Genomic DNA, 21,320 nt, shown 5'->3' with positions numbered 1-21,320 from the left:
TGCTTTTTCTTCCGAATGCAAAGATATTTTGTTGACGTCCAACTACGTAGAGATAAATGATCGCCTTAATAAAATAAGATAAATCAGAGCTCGAAAGGAAAGATTTAGGTGTTTCTTTTTCCCACGCGCCATTCGAGAGTGGAATGGTAGAGACGTAGTATGAAAATGGTTCGATGAACCCTCTGCCACGCACTTAAGTGTGAATTGCAGAGTAACTATGTAGATGTATCGTACTTGGTACGGCGTCAGAGGCAAACGGCGTGTGACAACTGGAGACAGCAACCCCAGCTTCCAACAGACTGTCCCTGATGCTTCTCGGTGGCATTCCTCCTGAAACATCCCTTCCAATTTCCGCTGTTGTCATCCGTTTATTCGTCAGAGTCATTGGGAGAAACACTAACAGTGAAACGTCCCCTTAGAAAAATTAGTGAATTACTGTGCTGGAAATCCTCTTACGTTATTTGATTTTCGAACAGCTGAGCAGAACTGAACGTACTCAGACATTTCTCTCTTTACTTATTCTGATCAAGACTAAACTGACACACAATGTTTTTAGCGCAACGCAATCTGACTTTCAATAATCTCTACAAAAGAATGGCCCTGACTAACATTAACCTATACGTTTCACAAATCACTTACCTTATAAAAATCTTCGTTACTCCAACTACTGCAGTACAGCGAGCGCCACTACTGCCAGCTAAATAAAAGATTCAAACTACTGAGGGCACTAACTACTGATAGGCATAGTTAGCAAATGAAAGATTTTGATGGAGAACAAACAATGTATTTACCTCAAAAGTGTTCAAAAGTGATAATATATATAGCAGTTCATGACATCCAGTCTTACAAATTTACTGTCTCTGATGGACACACGTCCAGACCATCCGCTCTCAAAACTCCACTATCTCACTCGTCACATCCACCACTGCTGGCGGCTCACCTCCAACTGCTCAACGCTACGCGCTGTTGACAGCCAACTGCCCAACACTACAATAGCAAATTCGAACAATGCAAACCAGCCACAGACTGCACACAGCACAGTCAGTGATTTTCATATAGAGCGCTACATGGCGTTACCAACATAAAAACCTAAACAGCCTACTTACAACAGTACAAATTTTGCCACCTTCATGTCGTGAGCTCAGTCTGGAAGGACACGTATCTGCCACTCTGTTACCCTGAGCCCATCACCTCACCAGTCATTTTGCAGTCATTTCTGCACAGCCACGCGTCCGCGCGATACGTAAATAATGATACTCCCGTGTTCACTCACGCCAAGATTCACTGACGTTAGACGTAGCGAATGGCTTTCATGTCCCCACATTGTTCACCATTGTCTATAAATGGCTATCTTTTGCACTGAAAATAAGCTCGCACAGGGATAAAAATTTTAATCAATAAATCCCACTTGCATGGAAACACTGAAGGGCAATTTGCTAGCATTCGATGAAGGCGTTCATTGTGCAGTGCTTTCCATTTCCGGTACGCGCCAAACACTACAGCAGTCATATAGCATCTAGCATCATAACTCTAAATGTTACTTCAACTGACTGCGAGAAAGGCTGAATTATGGTTGCAATTACACAAATGCGAGGATACTGATAATCATACTTCAGCAGATGTCCCAGATAGCTCTAAAAGCTTTCTGTGGGATTCAGATCGGTTGATCTAGCGGGCCAGTAGAGGCGCTGTAGGCTGCCTGACGGTTCTTCAAAGGGCCAGTAGAGGCGCTGTAGGCTGCCTGACGGTTCTTCAAAGGGCCAGTAGAGGCGCTGTAGGCTGCCTGACGGTTCTTCAAAACAGTGACGTATTCCTGCGGCTCAGTGAACATGGTTGCTGTGCTCTTGGAAGCGTACTCATCCAGGAGACAGAGAAGACTAAATCTGGTCACCGACATTGTTGAATTAAAAATTCTCGGCAACGTGAATTAGTTGTCCCAAGTCATGTTATGAAACCCTCCAGAACCTCACAGAACCATGTCGAGCCCCAACCACGCCATCCGTACATTGTGGGTTTTCCGGCTCCTTGGGCCACCGGTGAACTCGCCGGCTTGAATCATTTGTAAAGAGGCGATACCGCGAACTTTCAGTCAGCTGCCGTCCTGTTTCTGTGCCGTTCGTCCCATTGAAGCCGTACTGCCTTATATGGCGCTATCAGCCATAGCCTTCTGCCAGGATGACTCTAAAGGATGTGACGTCCCCTCTCCGCCGCGTGCTGGACTTGTCGACGCCGTGGAGCTGTTGCTGCTACAGCTCGGTCGGTGGAGTCGAGACGCGATGCGCGATGATAGATGTCTCCGTTGGTTAACGAGAAACAAGATCTGAAAAAGCTCTTAAGAAATCGTTGCTCGCGTAATAATTAAAGTTTGATTGCGAGTGAACACAGTTTCCTTATTAATGCGAACTGCGCACTCTGATTGTCTCTTATGCTTTGAAGTTGAATTATTATGTGCCCAGGTAACACTTTAGTGCAGTAATTGATGAATCTTCCCTCATGCGCTTCGTCCACATCACCAAAAGTGAAGGAAAAGTTCAATTGAAGATAGTATTGGTCGTTGTTTGTTCGTTGCTAAGTAAATTTGTTCGCTCTATACGGCGCGAGATCCACAAACACTCTTTAACAATGTCTTAATTATCTAGCGTCGTAATATTATGTATGTCCAAACCTTCCTTGTCACAACTAACATTCCACAAATTTATTTCCAAGTTAAATAGTCACTGTTCATTAACTTTTGATGAGCAATTACCAAATATTCATAAAATGATGGAAGCGACACGTTGAATTTCCACTTTTGATGAACAATTTTATTGTTCCTTTTCGCTGAATACATTATAAAAATCACGCGACACGCACACACGGTTAATTAGCACTGGCAGTTCTGTTAGTTTCAAGTATCGTGACAATTACGACAGCTTTAACCCTCTGCGTAATTATCTCTTCTACATGTATTCGTGTCAATTTCTCCTACTCGAGACTAAACGTGTATTAAAGTCTTTAGAAACTTTGTCCACTCGTTTCTATAAGTTCACTTATATGAATGTTGACCCAATATTACCTACTTCCGTTAATAAAGTCCAACAACTCGGTATACACAGTCAGCATACCATCTCGGTTCAAGTCTCTAGTCTGAATATCAGTTCACAAAATCCGTGCGTCTACGTCACACAACAACGACTCTTGAAAGTAAAACAATCTCGTCGCGCTCCGTTCGCTCTACTATGGCAAAAGCTGCTCTCGTATGAGTTGATAGCACGACTTACTTTTTCCGTGAATGAGCATTGTAGATGCATTGAATTTCTTTGTTGCGTTTACAGCTCTCTTCCACGTAAAAGTTATCTCTGACCGACATTTCTTTGGACTTAGCTTTCATGGTATTAATTTGCAACTATTACTTAGATGTTTGACAAATAACTAAATATGACCTTTCTTTCTTCTTCCTTTCTACCAAAACACACTCTGTAATGCTTACTCTTGGTGTTTATCAAGACTTTCTGGTGTTATATCATCGACAAAGTTGTCGTACCTGTCAGGATAACTTTTCCCTATTTTAAATCATGATGGTCTTTCCTAATTGGGTTTTGGGGTTCATTAGGGTGTTACAGGGACCACTGAATGCTTGCCTCTTGGCAATGTTCACTCGCAAAGCGTTTGAGACGCACCTGCATCCACTACTGATAGCAGCAGCCGCTGTTGCGCTGTAATCACATCGTCACTGGTAATGCGCGACACTCATCTCCTTTCCCAGTTGCTTCGAATATTTTTACAATCGCAGTTCTGCTATTGGGAGCCACTCCTTGTAAACGCACTGGGCATTCTGTATTCGAGCACCTACAAATCGAACAATTTCATTACACGATAGCTCCTTTATACCATTCTGTCAAGCATCCACGTAGACAACGCTAATTCGATACAATTACCTCGAAGGGAGCAGTCTATTGACACACAGTCAACATGGGTTTAGAAAACATCGTTCCTATGAAACACAACTAGCTCTTTATTCACATGAAGTGTTGAGTGCGATTGACAAGGGATTTCAGATCGATTCCGTATTCCTGGATTTCCGGAAGGCTTTTGACATTGTACCACACAAGCAGCTCGTAGTGAAATTGCGTGCTTATGGAATATCGTCTAAGTTATGTGACTGGATTTGCCATTTCTTGTCAGAGAGGTCGCAGGTCGTAGTAGCTGACGGAAAGTCATCGAGTAAAACAGAAGGGATTTCTGGCGTTCCCCAGGGTAGTGTTATAGACACTTTGCTGTTCCTTATCTACATAAACGATTTGGGAGACAATCTGAGCAGCCATCTCCGGTTGTTTGCAGATGCCGCTGTCGTTTATCGACTAATAGAGTCATCAGAAGATCAAAACAAACTGCAAAACGATTTAGAAAAAATATCTGAATGTTGCGAAAATTGGCAGTTGACCCTAAATAAAGAAAAGTGTGAGGTCATCCACATAAGTGCTAAAAGGAACTCGTTAAACTTCGGTTACACGATAAATCACTCTGATCTAAAAGCCGTAAATTCAACTAAATGCCTAGGTATTACAATTACGAACAACCTAAATTGGAAGGAACACTTAGGAAATGTTGTGGGGAAGGCTAACCAAAGATTGCGTTTTATTGGCAGTGTAACGTTCCCTGGCAGCACACACACTATTAATAAAATGAAATGATATTTAATTGTACTATTTACGCCGCTATGAAGCAATTCATATGCACTGTAATTGTTTAACAAAAAATGTTATTTAATTTTGTGTAAAGGACGTTGGTTATTACTGTAATATTTGCTGTAATAATATTCTCGATGTATTTACAATTGTAATATTTCTATACTCATAATGTAATTAAGAAACATGTTAATATCTGCGATGAAAAAAATGTAAAATACAGCCACAGAGGAAAATAATGTTGTAAGATTACAAAGAGACATTCACAGTCAGCAATAATATAAATAGCGATACATAATGTGTATTCTTTGTCGTCTTCCTCGAGAGCTGAGAGAAAGAGGAACCTGTGACGTAGCATTATATGAATGAGTAGACTTCGTTTGTCTGTATCTATCTTTAGCCGCCATTAGAGGAGAAATTATACAGGTGTGTAATTTCAATTACTGATATGGTCTAAATACATTATAATTTATCAAAATTGTGTATTACTAATGTAATTTAGCTTGCCCATATCATCTATAATATTTCTTTTAAGAATTTTCAGCACTTTTAGCGATTATCGTTGGTGTTGCTGGGCTGTGCCGCGACCGAACGATTTGCAGCGGCGGCACATTTAAAAAATTGTTCCGCTATAAAATTAACCAAACCCGTAAATCGGGAGCAGGTAAAATTAGCAGTAAATTACGAAATATTTTTCTTTTACAGCGATCCTGAGGCTGACTGAATTTATTACTGGTTTTACATTTGTGCATTCGTAGGCGGATAATTAATGTTGAAGTTGTTAATGTATTGGTTCTTTCCATTACTAAAGCAAGTAACTTAAACGTATAGTGAAGTGTGTTTCGTCAATGATAATTAAACGTTCAGGTCGGCTTGGCAATATTTAACCATTTTATGCTAACAGAGACGGTCTTGTGTTCCATAGCTAACGCCGGGAAAGAATTCAGTAAATATTTAAAAACCCACTGCATCTAGAAAATGTGTGCCAAGGCCGAAATACGTAAAAAAATTAATTTAAATAAGTTTCAAATAAATGTTATTAATCAGTTAGTTTGAATTTATCAACATGAAAGGGTTGCTAAGGTTCACGTAATTTTAAATGTGCTTAATTCTGTCTAAATGAATTTTCATTACCACACGTAAATAAGGGGTTCTACAACAAAGTTCGTACTGAAAGAGTAAATAACATAAATATTTAAAGCCATTTCTTCCCCATTTTTTCATCCATTGACATTTTTACATAATAAATATCTTTCTTTTTTTCTCATCAAACTGGTCCATTGTACACCAATTGCCACTTGCTATTCTGTTTCAAGGGTGCCGAGGACTTAGGATGATTGCGTAAGAGCACCAAGTCCCCAACACTAAGTTTTTGATTATTCGTCACATGTCCATTATATTTTTCTTTCCTTGTCTGAGAGCACCTGGTAGGGTTGCACCCTGCTTTCCTTACCCTCTCTTCCATAGGCTCAGGAATGACAGGGACCTTAGGCAAATGCGCCAGCCACTCATTCAGTACTCTATTATTATTCATTATAATCTCGGTTGGTGGATACCCCGTGGAGGCATGCGGGGTTGCATTGTGAATTTCCAAAAAATTAGGTATCAGATCTGGCCATCTTGTGTGCTTATATGCGATATATAACCTGAAAAATTTATTTAACTCTCCAAATGTTCTTTCTACTAAAATCTATATAAACGATTTGGGAGACAATCTGAGCAGCCGTCTCCGGTTGTTTGCAGATGCCGCTGTCGTTTATCGACTAATAGAGTCATCAGAAGATCAAAACAAACTGCAAAACGATTTAGAAAAAATATCTGAATGGTACGAAAATTGGCAGTTGACCCTAAATAACGAAAAGTGTGAGGTCATCCACATGAGTGCTAAAAGGAACTCGGTAAACTTCGGTTACACGATAAATCAGTCTGATCTAAAAGCCGTAAATTCAACTAAATACCTAGGTATTACAATTACGAACAACCTAAACTGGAAGGAACACTTAGGAAATGTTGTGGGGAAGGCTAACCAAAGACTGCGTTTTATTGGCAGGACATTTAGAAAATGTAACAGACCTACTAAGGAGCCTGCCTACACTACGCTTGTCCGTCCTCTATTAGAATACTGCTGCGCGGTGTGGGATCCTTACCAGATAGGACTGTTCGCCCCGGTAGCTGAGTGGTCAGCGCGACACACTGTCAATCCAAAGGGCCCGGGTTCGATTCCCGGCTAGGTCGGAGATTTTCTCCACTCAGGGACTGGGTGTTGTGTTGTCCTAATCATCATCATTTCATCCCCATCGACGCGCAAGTCGCCGAAGTGGTGACAAATCGAAAGACTTGCACCAGGCGAACGGTCTACCCGACGGGAGGCCCTAGTCACACGACATTTCATTTTCACCAGATAGGACTGAAGGAGAACATCTAAAAAGTTCAAAGAAAGACAGCACGTTTTGTATTATCGCGAAATATGGGAGAGAGTGTTACAGAAATGATGCAGGATTTGGGCTGGAACTCATTAAAAGAAGAGCGTTTTTTCGTTGCGACGGAATCTTCTCACGAAAATACCTATCACCAACTTTCTCCTCCGACTGCGAAAATATTTTGTTGACACCGACCTACATAGGGAGAAACGATCACCACGATAAAATAAGGGAAATCAGAGCTCGTACGGAAAGATATAGTGAAAGGTCTCTGTTGGATTCCTTTCATGTTAATTTCTGAAATCTGTTGTCATTTACGGCATAAATTCCTCTTCTAAATTTACTGGGGTGTTCCTGACTATCTGGGAGCAGACTGAGCAGTGAAACGTGTTACTTTTACACATAAAAAAGAACGATCTGTCACACTACTACACTTTAAAACACAGTTTATATGTAATTCATGTCACACAGTCTCATACGGAACCTACATCCGCTTTCTTTTACATACTGTATATGATAAGATACTGTCATCCCCCTTCCCTTCTGTGTGAGAGGATGGATGAGCAAATGTATTTCTAATTGCATGCTGGATGGTAGCAGACAAGCCTTTCTGCTAGAGAACAGTAGGACCAACGTCGGAACAAGTAGCTACGCTTTCTAAAAGCAAAGAGGTTTCTATCCTTAGTATGGTCCTGTCCGTCCCGTGTCATGTTGGTATAGGGAGCTGCCTCTCTGGTCACTTCCGCTTTGTATCGGGAAGCACGCTCGGTAGGAGCGCAGGTCAGTCTGTCCGCGGCGAGCGTCTGAAGTGGTAAGATCTCCGGCTAAGCGCGTGTCTGCTAAGTCAGCAGGACAATGGATTTCTTAAGTTCAGCCTAACTGAAAATTTAATCACTTTTATTTCAGGTTTAGCTCTAAAATATCTAATGTTATCTTAAATTGCAACGCAGTGTATTTCGAGTGTGAACTTCAGAATATCTTCCAGTAGTTGCTTTGTTACTACTTTGTGAGTAAAGTGGAACCACGTGTTGATCAGTAACTCTAACTAAGATCATCAATCTTAAATGCGAATGTGCGTGAGATTATAACGTCTCACCTTAACAATATTTTTCAATATAGCAACTTTTCTTTATGTTCAACCCACGTGGGATGTACTTTGTGAGACCAGTACCACGTGCTTATACAATTGTTTGATCCATCAGGTTAATAGTAAGACGATAGTAACCAGTTCGAGGTTTTTCTTTTGTAAATTGCTTTTCGATCTAATTTATTTTAATTATCAAAATTATTGTGGAGTTACACTCTTTGTGTAAACCAAGTTGACCACGTGAAGCATGTGGTGTAAGCATCAAAGTAGCCCTCAGTTGTTCCTTTCGGGAAGATTTCACAGAGAGCTAGTATGAATTTAGTATACCAGTGTGTGGTAATTACATGCCGGACAGGATTGCGCTACGAACGTAACTTCTTTGGGTGAAAGTTGAACCGGTTGTTTGTGGTTAATTTCCTCTTGCATATGTTTCAACGTTCTTCATGTGTTATTTTATGATTGCAGTGTTGTATGTAGTCTCCCAGTCTTGGCTCCATATTTGATGTGTTCCGTAAGATTACAAACTCACATTTTCACAATCCTAAATAAGGCACCAGCTTAGTTATGAATCAAGTTTAATATGCTGAAATTTCAATGATCAATGTTAAAATAAATTTCCAAATATAAATTGATTTATTTCTTTTTATTTAAATTATCTTTTTATATACATATATATCACCAGTTGTCATATGACTACTAAAAGATTATAATTAATATTAGTCTGGTTGGGAATTTGGTAAGCTAGACTGGATACCTGGTGAAACAATTGCTCAGTAATGCAAGGTTAACTTCCCCACATAGCTCACAGCTTTTAACCCACATTGATGGTCTTGAACATCAGCACCGCTTACACCTCAAATTAATGCAACAACGTTACAATAGGTGTTCATTCTCTCCACGCGCTTTACGAGATTGGAATAATAGAGAATTGTGAAGGTGGTTCGATGAACCCGCTGCCAGGCACTTAAATTTGATTTCCAGAATATCCATGTAGATTTAGCTGTAGATGTAGAACAGAATGGCACTTACACACCACTTCTTTGCCACTGCCTAGGCAGAGGCCTAGGCTGACAAGACCTACCTGTAGCAGCCCAAAGCTATCTACAGGGCTCCAGATCCACCGCTGCGCTTTTTAACGGCTGACCAATATTTTATCCAGTGAGGATATTTACCCTGTGAGCAGACTGTAACGAGACTCGGTCGCTATATGCCTCTGTACAGTGTCTGAATCCAACCTGCAGATGATCCTACAAACCCACGTGACCGCTTTTGTAGCAAGATCAGGCACCAACTCGTTGTTGTCCATATCAACTGCCTTACGGTCGCTATCCCTGGCGAAAATTGCGGCGCCACTAATGCGATAAACCGTGAAGCTTCCCAGCTGTTTTGTATACCAGGAAGATCCTCGAATCTGCATTACTAGGAACGAGCTGTCGACACTAGTCATATGGCTAGGACAGCAGCCTGGAGTGCCATCCCTCAGGCACCTCAAAATGGCTCTGAGCACTATGGGACTCAACATCTGAGGTCATTAGTCCCCTAGAACTTAAAATTACTTAAACCTAACTAACCTAAGGACATCACACACATCCATGCCCAAGGCAGGATTCGAACCTGAGACCATAGCAGCAACGCGGTTCCGGACTGAAGAGCATGGAACGCTCGGTCACAGCAGTCGGCCTAAGTTGCTCCATGTGAACTCATACGGCGAGAGCTGGGGACACGTGTTGCACCCAGAGGAACATTGTAGAACATGATCGTTTTGGTGGTGGAGTTGTTATGGTGTGGGGAGGCGTAATGGATGCTCCATGGTCCCACTGGCCTCCAGTTCTTTCAGCACGGTACACTCAGCGGTCACCTTATTCTGACACTGTGTTCCTTCTCCAGATGCGTCTTTTCAGTGGTGTTTTCTGCCTTTCCTTCATTTCCTTGGGTCACAACCCGCCACCACATCGAGAGAGCAGACGAGGGAAAAAGAAAAGAATATGCCCGTTGCCCCGACTCAAATCCCATCGATCACGCGTGGGGAGTGTTGGGGAGCCGTATTGCTGCACGCTCACATGCAGCAATCAGCATCCAGCACTTGTCAGCCCCCCTGGCGGAGATACAGAAAGCCCCACCACGAACACTGCTTACCGCCCTTGTGGCCAGCATGGGAGCGCGTTGCGCAGCGTGCACTGCCGTGCGTGGTGACCAAACAGCCTGTCATGAAGCACTTCACGCTATATGTAATTTCCAGGGGACTCTCATAAATCGCAGCCACTTCAATGTAATCGTTGCCTTTGAATAAAAGTGTCATTTCCGTTCGTCTCATTGTTTTTTTTTCTTTGAGTTACATTCTGTACCGTTTTGTAACAGATGGTAACATCCCCCTTACTTATCGACCTCAATGACTGTAACATTAAACCGCATGTACCTAATGCAAATTTGGGAAAAGCAGTCTGTCGGTAAAGAGGGAGGAAGGGTTACATCTAAGTGAAAGGAACAATGCAAATGAAATTGGTGGAAATTAATTTTCAAAAAGGGTAAAGTTGATAAAGAAAGTGTATGTGCAGTCATTCCGTTACCAGTTAACTGGAGTTCATCTACATCTACATCTACATGACTACTCTGCAATTCACATTTAAGTGCTTGGCAAAGGGTTCATCGAACCACAATCACACTATCTCTCTACCATTCCACTCCATAACAGCGCGCGGGAAAAACGAACACCTAAACCTTTCTGTTCGAGCTCTGATTTCTCGTATTTTATTTTGATGATCATTCCTACCTATGTAGGTTGGGCTCAACAAAATATTTTCGCATTCGGAAGAGAAAGTTGGTGACTGAAATTTCGTAAAAAGACCTCGCCGCGACGAAAAACGTCTTTGCTGTAATGACTTCCATCCCAATTCGGGTATCATATCTGCCACACTCTCTCCCCTATTACGCGATAATACAAAACGAGCTGCCATTTTTGCACCCTTACGATGTCCTCTGACAATCCCACCTGGTAAGGATCCCACACCGCGCAGCAATATTCTAACAGAGGACGAACGAGTGTAGTGTAAGCTGTCTCTTTAGTGGACTTGTTGCATCTTCTAAGTGTCCTGCCAATGAAACGCAGCCTTTGGTTCGCCTTTCCCACAATATCATCTATGTGGTCTTTCCAACTGAAGTTGTTCGTAATTTTAACACCCAGGTACTTAGTTGAACTGACAGCCTTGAGAATTGTACTATTTATCGAGTAATCGAATTCCAACGAATTTCTTTTGGAACTCATATGGATCACCTCACACTTTTCGTTATTTAGCGTCAACTGCCACCTGCCACACCATACAGCAATCTTTTCTAAATCGCTTTGCAACTGATACTGGTCTCTGGATGACCTTACTAGACAGTAAATTACAGCATCATCTGCGAACAACCTAAGAGAACTGCTCAGATTGTCACCCAGGTCATTTATATAGATCAGGTACAGCAGAGGTCCCAGGACGCTTCCCTGGGGAACACCTGATATCACTTCAGTTTTACTTGATGATTTGCTGTATATTACTACGAACTGCGACCTTCCTGACAGGAAATCACGAATCCAGTCGCACAACTGAGACGATACCCCATAGGCCCGTAGCTTGATCAGAAGTCGCTTGTGTGGAACGGTGTCAAAAGCTTTCCGGAAATCTAGAAATACGGAATCAACTTGAGATCCCCTGTCGATAGCGGCCATTACTTCGTGCGAATAAAGAGCTAGCTGCGTTAATTAGATATTTGAGATTTGGGGAAAATTACGGTCGCCAGTCCTATGGCAACTACTATAATAACCGAAAAAGAAAGGTTAATGCACATATAATTAGCACTGAAAGCGTGGCAACTGAAGGTTGATACGTGTTGTGTGAAACTGTATGTTTGTCAGAAGTAATAAATTTCGCTACACTCTGACTTAATTTAGCAAAAGAAGTAATAAAACCGAAAAATTGTAAGTTAATTTAGTGAAATTTAGTGAAATTAATAGTGAACTCTGTTTCTGAAGCACAACGAAATTAAATAAAATGAGGTTAGTCTTGGGATACCTCAACAATCATCTTAGAAGCACCTTGAATCTACGCAATTTAGAAGTAAGAGATTTAACTTCGTAACTTGAATTAAATGATTCTGAACAATTAATAATAGTAAAATTTAGTACATACCAAGCTGAGCTGGAGTCACAGGTAAGCTAAAATATGGTAACAAAATTCGCACTCTTAATTTGTACTTGTGTAATCTAAATATAGTTCTGTTTGGTTATTGTAGCCAGCTAGGAATACTTTAACTGAACTTTGAAATTAAAGCAGTGAAATGGAACGATATTACTTTAATGCTGGCGTCTGAATTTCAACGACACTTGGGTTCATTTCGGAAAGGAAGGGACCCTGCTTGGTAATGCAATTGGGACAATGAGCAACAAAGGTTCATGCTAAGTTGCTGTATTTTAGTGATGCAAATGGAACAGTTTGAAAAGCTTCCTTGTTGGTTGATTGAAGATTTGAAGTCGTCGATCTAGGAGGTGGCGACAATCACTTATTGGCGGCCATCGCTGTTGCAGAAGCTGGATGTTGGCGCGCCTTCTTCTCGTCACGGTCACCAGGCGAAAGGGCTCCTTATGTGCGCCAGCTAATGCTTCCCGTCCGCGACACCGTGCCAGAATCATAGGAAGTCGAGCGCAATTACATGCTGCCCAACCCTGAAAGCGCGGCAACTCGCGGGAGCGTCACACAACACACCTGCTCCACCGCCCTATTCCAGCCAGACTCCCTCTGCCCGCGCTCCACGCAGCAGAGTTAACACTACCCAAGATCCTAAAGACTTTGGTTCTCCACACGACCTATCGATGTAATCCTTCGATAGCATAGTTTTCCCTAGGCAAGACCCAGCGTAAAATTTGCAAACAAACCAATTATACATCGACATAAATGCATATATATACGAATTGTAAAACAATTACAATACATAAAGACACAGAAATGTCATATCTTCAGGTAACAAAATAAGGAAAAAATTTATATTACAATAGATGGAAATAGGAGGATATGCATTTGCGGCATTACATGTTCTCTCTATGTATGGTCCTAGTTTTATTGAGCCATGCCAGCGACACGTGATGCGAAAATTACTTTCGTCCTTAAGTTTCGCACGCCAGAGCACTTGTATCTGATGTGGTGTTAAACAGCAATTTCTGTATGCATACGCCGGGCGTAGGGGTAGGGGGTGATTCTTCTATGCAAATGAGGGCTGTGATGAGTGGCGGCATTCTATGCAAATAACGTGACGGCGGGAAGGGAATTTTTTTCTCGCTGCCTGTCAGCAGTAGCTTCATCCCGCCACCACTGAGCTGCACGAAGCAGCTAACGGTAAGTGCTTCATGAGCCGTTCCCAGATGACTAGTAATGCTCAAAGAACCGTAACACGATGCTGATATCTGGACATCCTTCAGTGATACAGCTCAGAGCAGAGAAAGAGAAATACGTTCTTTTCCCATCATGGTCCCTACGTCTTTGACATATAAACATCCAGCATTCACTGAATCTAAAACTGCCAGCCTGACAGACTCATAAAACTATCTCAATGTATCACTTTTTCGTATAGTTTCTCGTCAGAGACTACGTTTACATTCCTACGCTTTCTCTGACATGAAAAGAATTGAGATGGAATCGTACCATGGTGATCTTGAACGTGGTCACACACCTGCTCAACAGGGCTCGGTAAGAACGAAACAACTACAAATGTTTTGTGTAAGCGCATTTGGACAGCTCTAATGAATGTTGGGAACAGCGTCATGCAATAGATAGCTGAACCGTGATTTATTTTCAAAGAATATTCTTAAGAATTTATTTTATTTACTAGCGATTCATCAAGAACATTAACACATTTAATCACACTATGTAAGCATGGAAGTAGTTGCTAGGGAGTAACTGATGAAATCATAACCAAATTCCTTTTAACAAATGGGAATTTTATTCACAGTTTTGACTGTATGAGCTTTCCGGCAGAGGACCTTGCCGCTCCCTTTTGACACGGCCGTAGTTACTACCGCTCACAACAGCCTCTGAAAGAGTACACTGGTGTAAATCTACAACACACCAGATAACTTTAAACTAAGAGTTTTAACAATTACACAAGCACACAAACTGTGCACCCCTCATAGAAAGGATAGAAATGGTACAAAACACTATATAAAATTCTACAAGGTTGTTCAAACGATAGTTAAGATGCTCTACAGTACATAGACACCGCCTCTCAAGATCATAGACAATAATATCAAAGTTTCCAAAGATCAAAACATATTTCAGGTATTAGGCCATTACACTCCAAGCAATAAATTCGTTAACACACCAAATCCAACAAACATGACAGAGGCAGCTAATAAAGTATGGTAGATTGATAGGGAGATTACCGAACAACCCGAACCGCAGGTTGCTCTAACCCGCCCCTTCTCCACAAGGGAAAAACGGACCATCCAATTTATAAACAACCACCTTCCCACGGGTGGGCAAACGGAGAAGTATGGTGGGACGACCCCAAAGCAAAACGGCTGGCGACCTCACCAAGAAAACAAGTATAATTTAACAAGAGTAAATCAAACAAGATATCACCAATCACTTATCTTCTAATAAACTGCGATTTCTCGAGGCGACCTGGCGCAGCACCCCCAAATCGCTCTCCCGAACCGTCCGCTGCCAGACGCTTCAGCGGGCGCAGAAAGGCGTGCCTATCTGCCGTCTCACGGCGTCGCAGCTCGCACCGGCCAGACCGATGTCGTGGGTTGACTCCTGTTGCTCTCATGTCGGCCGCGAACTCACTACCGCTCTCTATACGCCGCTGCCCACTGGACTCACGAGGCGGCCTCACATGCGCCGACGCTCAAGACGGACAAGTCATCTTGTGTCTCAGTGCGCGACCGACCAACCGATCGATCCAACGGCCAGTGAACATTGCCTGAGCAAACTGGAGCAGACTGGCGGCCTAACGCGCAGACTCAGATGCAGGAACTGAGCCCCGAACGGGCGACCACTCGCTCTTACTGGGGGAGTGGAAAGACTCTCATTTTGCCGGCTTTAAAGGTTGATCCGAACGACAGACAGACAGACAGTAACTGCCTAACAGACGCAGACTAGCAACCTGGGGACGAGAGACTGACCCACACTGACCGACTGGCGAGTTGTTTTCTTTTCTTTATTGTTGTTTTCAAACCTGTTTACAGGCAGGCCTGCAGCAGCATACTACGCCGCTCTTTGGCCTCAGAGAAACACACAAGATACAAATGAAGACAATGTGAGGCAAAAATACGGTGGACATATAAATGGAGACAAACATTTTTAAAATACATGGAGCCGTTTACGGGCATAGAGTCCAAGGCAAAATTGTTCAGACACTTGGACACATACATATACGAAAATTGTCACACGTGAATGTAGATGCACAAAACGAATAACACTGAACCACTTATGCACAAACGACGGCACACACAGAAACATGAGGCGTTGATCTCCAGCGCGCGAATGTTCACTAACCGTGTACGAGTCTGGGGACCTGCCAAGAGAGGAGGAAGGGGGGAGGGAGAGAGAGAAGGAGAGGGGAGAAACGATGCCATGAGCAGGGGAGATAGGGGGAGTGGAGAAGGGGGGAAGCCCAGGGGAGAGGGGTGGAGGAATGGGATGGGGGAAAAGGAAAGAGAAGGGAGGGAGGGTGCCAAGAGGAGAGGACACAGGAAGTGGGGGCGGGGAGGATCAAAGTTGACAGGAGGGGAGGAGGACATCATCAGGGAGGGGAGCTGGCGGAAGCCACCTTGGGAAAGGGTAAGGAGGGTGGAGAGATGGAGACCGGGTGGGACGTGGGAATACAGGTGCGGCAGCGGGCGGGGGTGGGAGAGGATGGGCGAGACAAGCGGGTGAGGAGGGTCGAGTTTGCGGGAGGTGTACAGGATCCGTATCCTTTCAAGGAAAAGGAGGAGGTGGGGGAAAGGAATAAGATCATACGGGATCTGCATGGGGGAGACGGATGCGATAGGCAAGGCAGAGATCATGGCGTTCAAGGATTTGAAGGGATTTATAAAAGGTAGGGGGGCGGAGATCCAAGCCGGATGGGCGTAGCAAAGGATAGGGCGGATGAGGGATTTATAGGTGTGGAGGATGGTAGAGGGGTCCAGACCCCATGTACGGCCCGAAAGGAGCTTGAGGAGACGGAGTTGGGAGTGTGCCTTGGCTTGGATTGTCCGGAGATGGGGGATCCAGGAGAGGTGACGGTCGAGGGTGACGTCAAGGTACTTGAGGGTGGGAGTGAGGGTGATAGGACGGCCATAGACGGTGAGATAGAAATCAAGGAGGCGGAAGGAAGGGGTGGTTTTGCTTACAATGGTCGCCTGGGTTTTGGAGGGATTGACCTTGAGCAACCACTGGTTGCACCAAGTGGTGAACCGGTGAAGATGGGATTGGAGAAGGTTTTGGGAGCGCTGCAGGGTGGGGGCAAGGGCAAGGAAGGCGGTGTCATCGGCAAACTGGAGAAGGTCGACGGGGGGTGACGGCGGCGGCATGTCCGCCGTATACAAAAGGTACAGAAGGGGGGAGAGGACGGATCCTTGGGGCACACCGGCGGAGGGAAAAAAGGTGTAGGAGTCCGTGTTATGGATGGTGACGTAGGAAGGACGGTGGGAGAGAAAGGAGCTGATCAGACGGACGTAGTTAATCGGATGGGCGAAGGTTTGGAGCTTGAAGAGGAGACCGGAATGCCATATGCGGTCATAAGCACGTTCGAGGTCCAGGGAGAGGAAGATAGCAGAGCGGCGGGAACTAAGCTGGTCGGAAAGGAGATGAGTGAGGTGAAAGAGAAGGTCGTTGGAAGAGAAGGACGGCCGAAAGCCATACTAAGTAACAGGAAGGAGGCGGCGCTGGCGGAGATGCTGGTGGATACGTTGGGTGAGGATAGATTCCAGGACGTTGCTGAAGACCGAGGTAAGGCTGATGGGACGGTAGGAAGAGATGGCGGACGGCGGTTTGCCAGGTTTAAGGAACATCAGGATACGGTAGGTTTTCCACAGGTGGGGGTAGTAACCGGTGGACAGGACTACATTGTAGAGCCTCGCTAAGGTGGAGAGGAAAGAGACAGGAGCTTCACGAAGGTGACACGATCGTGAGCAGTAGCCGTGTTGCGTTTTGTGAGGAGTGTAGCAATAAGATCCTGTGTAGTGATTGGGGCATTGAGTTCCATGTGTGCAATGTTGTCCAAGTACTGGAAACCAGGTGCGAGGGGAGGGACAGAGGTGTCAGTTCGACATCCGGGAAGAGGGAGTAATCGAACTAGGGATCATCGGGGATGGAAAAGACATCAGACAGGTAGGAGGCAAAGTGATTGGCCTTACTAAGGGTGTCAGGGAAGGGGTAATCATCATGGAGAAAAGGATGTTTGGCGGAGGGTTTAGTTCCGGTAAGGCGACGGAAGGCTGACCAGAATGTGGACGAGTTGATAGGTAGGGTAGCATTTAAACGGGTGCATGTCTGTCGCCAGTCCCGGCGTTTCTTGGCCGCGAGCAAATTACGAATGTGTCGCTGGAGTTCCCGGTGGCCTTGTAGTGTGTCCGGATCATGCGTGTGGAGGAAGGCACGGTAGAGACGGCGGGATTCACGGAGGAGGAGGACGGCCTGTGGGGGTAAGGTAGGACGGTCGGGGTGGATAGCCACAGTAAGGATGTGGGCCTCCACGGCCTCAGACAAGGTCTGCTGGAGAAAGGAGGTGGCATGGGTTACATCGTCAGGGTGGTGGTAAGTGAAGGGGTGGCTATCGACCTAGGTAGAGAGGGTATCCCGGTAGGCATTCCAGTTGGCACAGTCATGGACGTACTTAGGGGGAGGGTCATTACGAGGGTCGGAGCGGGGGCGACGACCGTCTGAAACAGTGAGGAGGACAGGGAGATGGTCGCTACCAATAGGCGCCAGGACATCCACTGTTATGCTGCCAAGAAGGTTGGCGGAGGAAATGACAACATCAGGAGTGGAGTTGGATTCGGGACGGGTGTGCTGGGGGATGGGGATGAGGTCCCCTTGAAGGGAGGAGAGGAACTGATGCCACCGCCGTAACTGGGCGGCGGAACGACTGTGGATGTTGAGGTCGGCGGCGATCACATAGGAGGAGAAGGTACGGTCAACTTGGGAGAGGAAGTCGACGGGAATAGGGGCGTTAGGGCAGATGTAGATGGTGGCGCAGGTAACGGTAAGGCCGGAGAAGAATCGGGAGGGGATTATCAGAACGGTGAAGGAGGTATGGCAAAGTGTGGATGGTGTGGTGGGTTTGGAGGAAGGTTTCATTGGGGAGGAAGGCGTCCATGCGGTGGGTGACAAGGGTGTGCAGGAAGAGGTTTTTGTTGGCAGGAAGGGAGCAGATGTTGAAAAGGATACGGTGCTGTCGCGCCATGACAGGGATTTAGACAAGGGTGTCAACACGGGAGAAGGTGAAATGGGTCTGGTTGTTGGAGGAAGTGGCGTATATTTTCAGGTGGAAAATGGAACGGGTGGCAAGGGATACCTGTTGGAGGGTGTGGGGGCGCTGAAAAGGATGAACATTCTGAAGGACAATGGTGAGGAATCTGATGATGTCCTCAGCGGTAGGGGGTGGACGAAGGGAATTTCCGGGAGGGGTAGGGGCGTCCAGAGAGCGGACAGGAACGGTGAGCTCAGGAGTGGTAGGAGAGGGTCGGGCTATACATTTCTAGGAGTAAGTGGGGTGAGGGAGGTTATAGGTATTACAGCAGGGGGGGACTGGAGATTGGGGCACTGCCTGAGAAAGTGGGCTTGCCTACAGTGCAGGCAGGTGGGGGCCTCGCGGCACTCGGATGTAGGGTGTGCATTATACCGCAAGGACCTCTGGCAGCGGAGGGATTGAGGAGGGGAACGGGAAGGGTCAACTTGGTAGCAGCGGTGAAAGAGAAGGGCACCCTCCTTCAGGAGACGGTCGATGGAGGAGGCGTGTTCGGAAAAGACGCGCAAAAGGCGAGTGGGGCCAGTGGAGTTATGGATGCGGCGAACCGCAAGCACCTCCAGATGGGGATGCACCTTGAGCTCTGCGAACACCTCCTCCTCCGTGATCGCCGGACTAAGCCGAGTGATCACGACGGTGTGGGTCGGCAGGTGACACGGGGGTTGGGGTTGGCAGGAGGGAGACGGGGAAGGACCAGGGATGAGGGAGGCATTAGGGCCAAAGCGGGTTACAGGGATGCAGGAAAGGAGGTCCGTGTGGAGGGTAGGGCTGTGGGAGGAGATGAACACCAAATCACGGCGAGGAGTGAGGAGGGAGATGGGGGCACCAGGAAAATGCTGTCGAAGGAAGAGGGTGAGGTTGCGGGCTTCAAGAAAGGAGGGATCAGGATGGGAGAGGAGGTAGCGGTAGGAGGAGGGGGTGGAGGAGGAGGAGGGGCAGGCGGGGAGACGTCTATGGCATCCTGGGTTGGGGAAGGGGGACGAGGCGGAGCAGAATAGAGGAGGCAGGGGTGCCACTGGGGCGCTTGACGGCGGTGGAGGAGGTGTGGGAGATGGGAGCGACTTTAATGTGGCAGGGAGTGACAGGTCCCGGTGCTGGAGTCGGCGCCGGAGATGGTGAGGGCGATGGTGAAGGCGACGGTGAAGATGATGAAGACGAGGGCGAAGGGGAGAGTTGAGTGTGAGCTGTAGCTCTCCGGGCAACCACCCTAGCGGGGGCTGCAGAAACGGATGGAGCAGAGGGAGAGAGGGGAGGGAGGAGACGGGGATGGGGCGACAAATAGCGAGGGAGATGGGAGAGTGAGCAGTGGGGGGATGGACTGAAGGGTGGTAGTGGTAGTGGTGGCGGCGGCTGAGGGGGAAGTGTAGACGATGGCAGTGGTGGTGGCTGTAGAAGAGGTGGTGGGGTTTGACATTATGATGAGAGGAAAAACACAGGACAAGACAAGGAAGCAAACGAGAGATGGGCAGGGCGACGAGAGAGACAGAGTGGAAGGTGATGGAGAACGACGAAGGACGAAGGAGACTGGGCCCAAGCCCCACTCTGCTGTCGCTGGCGGTGGGGGCGACCCAGCTGGCTGGACGGTGGGGACGCCTCCGCTGCTGCTGCTGCTGCTGCTGCTGCTGCTGTAGGCAGCTAGGACCACTGCTGGCTGCTGGCTGCGACCAGGGCTGGCGGGGCGCTGGCGGGGACCGGCGCTGGTGGGCTGCTGGCGGGGACCGCTGCTGGCTGCTGGCTGCTGCACGTCGTCGGGCTGGCGGGCTGGCTGGCTGGCACCTACAACACCTATCGCTTCGATTGGTACCAACAGCACAATCGAAGGGCGGTATTCAAGCGAATTAGCGCCAGAGATCTGTGGACTGGCGAGCTCATAGCGCCCCTTAAATGCACGTGAACAGGCAACCTTTCCCCTTTCCCACCAGAGGGAGACACCAAAGCTGCGATTGCCACAGCGGCGCCACCGCCAGAAACGGAGGGCAACCGCTTCACACTACGCGCTGCGGCGCGCTCCTCAAAACAGCAATTTTTGCCACGGCGCAATAGCTGTGCTTAATTTTATTTTGACAATTTATTTATGGCGTGATCTGACCATCCTCGGGCAGTAAAAGGTGTGTTTAGCTGTTTATTTCACAACTGCAGTAACCCATAAAAGACTTGTAATGCTTCATTTTGGTATAACTTGTAATATAACACTCATGTACTTTTGTCTTCCACAGAAGGCGCTAATGTTGTTTGCAAGAGACTTGCCTGTTTACATCGAAGGATTTAAATACTTAATTCTTGCAGTTGAACAATGGACAGTTAAATACTTCTTTTATGGCTCTAGGATGGTTGTATTGCGACCGAAATCTGATTTCAAAATAAAATTAAGCACAACCGTGTGGTTAATGATGCAGTTCCTGATAAAACAACCCTCATAGAGTTTATTACATTGTACGTTCCCTCACCCCTCAATCGTATACATACGGCTAAAGAAACAGGAAAAACAGTTTCTTCGTTTAAGCTGACGTTAACATCACACAGTTCACGTAGTTCATTATTTGTGAGAACACGGTTCTTTAAAAACACCTAATAGTTTATAATGACTGAATACAACCAAATTACGTAGTGAGCCTCGAAACGCCGTAGCTGACGTATTATGCTTTATATCACATGTGGACGCAC

Source organism: Schistocerca gregaria, chromosome 7 (genome assembly GCF_023897955.1).
Source record: "Schistocerca gregaria isolate iqSchGreg1 chromosome 7, iqSchGreg1.2, whole genome shotgun sequence".
NCBI classification, from domain to species: Eukaryota; Metazoa; Arthropoda; class Insecta; order Orthoptera; family Acrididae; genus Schistocerca; species Schistocerca gregaria.
The sequence above is the reverse complement of the archived record's forward strand: the minus strand, read 5'-3'. Positions refer to the sequence as shown.